The sequence below is a fragment of the Pteropus alecto genome, unplaced genomic scaffold, assembly GCF_000325575.1.
Source record: "Pteropus alecto unplaced genomic scaffold, ASM32557v1 scaffold134, whole genome shotgun sequence".
Taxonomy (NCBI): Eukaryota; Metazoa; Chordata; class Mammalia; order Chiroptera; family Pteropodidae; genus Pteropus; species Pteropus alecto.
The window spans coordinates 1,763,157-1,765,556 of record NW_006436283.1 but is presented as its reverse complement, the minus strand read 5'-3'; the positions used below and the strand labels follow the sequence as shown (position 1 = coordinate 1,765,556).

The following is a 2,400-nucleotide window of genomic DNA, read 5'->3' as shown; positions in this document are numbered from 1 at the left end:
GGGGTGGGGTGGTAGGATTCCCGCTTCCTCGCTTCCTCTCCGGAAGTGGAAGCTGCTCCCAGCAGGCAGCCCACGCAGGCAGAGCGGTCTCCCGGAGGCAAAGGGCTCTTTCTAGAAGCATTTTCCTTAGAATAGTTTGGTCTGGTCCTTTGCTGGAGGCACCTGTCACTTTTTAAAAATTTTGATTTCCTTTCTCGGAGAGAATTCCCGGTTCCCCTTCCCCCTCGGGAATGGGAGATGTGGGCTGAGCGCAGAGCTGCCAGAGGGCTGCAGAGGATGGCGCATGGGAGTGGCACTCCAGGCACGGAGGTGGGCGAGGGGACCCCAGAGCTGGCACAGAACTCTCCGTGGTGGGGGTTGGCCGGTTGGTGCCTGAGCGGAGGACTCGTGTGCGGTGGGCCTCGCCTACTGACTTGGCCGGTCCTTGATTCCCTGGGCATCAGACCTGAGCCCAGGGCTCCCCTCCTCCCTCCGGCTGTCCCTCTCCATCTCCCACGGTGACCTCACCTGGTTCCGTGGTTTTAAATACCATCCGTGCACCAGCAGCACCCAGGTTAATCTTTTTGTCCTGGACCTGTCACCTAAGCTCCAGCTGCTGCGGCCGCCCCGGCTGGGTGCCTGCAAGGCCTCAGTTTCCCATTTATGAAGCCCTGTCTTCCCCCAAACCTGCCCCGGCCGGGGCACCTTGTCCTTCTAGTGCCCCGGGCCCAAACCCAGCACCGACTCCCAGTCCTTCGCGCCCTATGTCCACATCCCAGATGACCCTGCTGGCCACAGGTCAGAACCACCCAGGGAGCTGTGCCCTGCCCCCATTCCACTCCAAGTAAAAGCTCCCAGGCCCTACACCAGCGCGCCCCCTCCCAGGCCCTCAGAGCTCTCTCCGGCAGCCCCTCCCCCCAGCCCACTGGCCTCCCTGTTCTTCCTGGAACACGTGGGGCCAGCTCTGACCCCAGGGTCTTTGCACGTCCTGTTCCCTCTGCCTAGGGCACACACAGCTGCCCTCAGAGGGCCGCCTGGACCCCTCTCCCCTGCTTCCAGGCTCAGCCCGACCATCCCACTGAACACCGCACCCTCCCCCGCATCTGTCTGTCTGTCTTGTGGTTTCGGGAGAGACCTTTGCTCCTCCTTGTTCACGGCTTTACTGCAGGTCACTTGCACAGTGCCTGGCACAGAGCAGGCGCTCGGTAAACAACCACCGAATGAATCGAGGAGAGTCTGGACCCCGAACCGCTGCGTGTGCATGTGCGTGTGCGCGTGCGCGTGCGTGCATGTGTGCGCGTGTGCGTGTGCATGCGTGCATGTGTGTGCACGTATGTGCACATGAGTGCGTGCGTGTGTATGTGCATGTGCGTGTGCGTGTGCGTGCATGTGTGCGCATGAGCGTGCGTGCATGTGTGCATGTGTGCATGCGTGTGCGTGCATGTGCATGCATGTGCGTGCATGTGTGTGTGCATGCGTGCATGTGTGTGCACGTGTGTGCACATGAGTGAGTGTGTGTATGTGAGTGTGTGCGCGTGTGCGCGCGCGTGCGTGTGCGTGCGTGCACGTGCGTGCGCGTGCGTGTGTGCGTGCGTGCGTGCGTGCGTGTGTGCGTGTATGTGCGTGTGTGTGCGTGCGCGCGTGCGTGTGCGTGTGCGTGTGTGTGCTCCCACCACTGGTCACTGGGACGTCTACCTGGGTGGGGAGCCTGAGGAAGGAAGCATTCTTTTGGGGTCCAGAAAATAAACCAAACCAAACCCCAGCTAAGCGGCGACGTGCCCTGCGTTGTGCTGAGCATCCAGGGAGGAGCTGTCATAAACCCCCATTCTCCAGATGCCAAGAGCGAAGCCCAGAAAGGTTAAGTGACTCGCCCACAGTCACACAGCTCGAACCCAGGCTGGTGGGTCTGGAGCCGATGCCCTAGGAGGAGGCCATGGTTGGGGTCTCGCTGGTCCCCCCACGTAGGCTGCTGGTGGCTCTACACCCACTCTGGGCCAGGTGGGTGACCGGCCCCAGCCCCTGCCCATACTGGCCTGTCGTTGGGGGACAGGGGTCAGACAGGTGTTGAGTGTGGGCCTCAAGGGTTAAAATTAGTTACTGTCACTAGATAGACCAGGGTGGTCCTTGGCTGGCAGCCGAGAGGGGCTGGGGGCGGCAGACAGAGGAACTGCGGGGGCTTCATCCGCGTTGGGTCCTGGAGACTGGCCTCTTGGGCGGGGGTCTCCTCTTGGAGGGGCTCCAGGAAAGCCCACTCCCTCTGCTCCTTCTTTTGGGTTGTGCGAGGCAAGGGGCGAGTTTGCCGCCTGAGCCGGGTGCAGAAGGCTCTGAGGATGTGGTTGTGTGGCGTTCGCACAGACTGCCATTCTGTCTTCCTGTGCCTGCAGCAGAGCCTCGGCCGCTGGACGGAGGGGGGGGTGGGGA

The 2,400-nt window shown here is 62.2% G+C and overlaps 1 protein-coding gene across 1 annotated transcript in view; it reads left to right on the top strand.

The window, feature by feature from the left end:
* Window positions 1–2,400, top strand: part of RNF213 (ring finger protein 213) — an 87,818-nt gene that overhangs the window by 250 nt on the left and 85,168 nt on the right. The gene's annotated exons all lie outside the window — the stretch shown is intronic.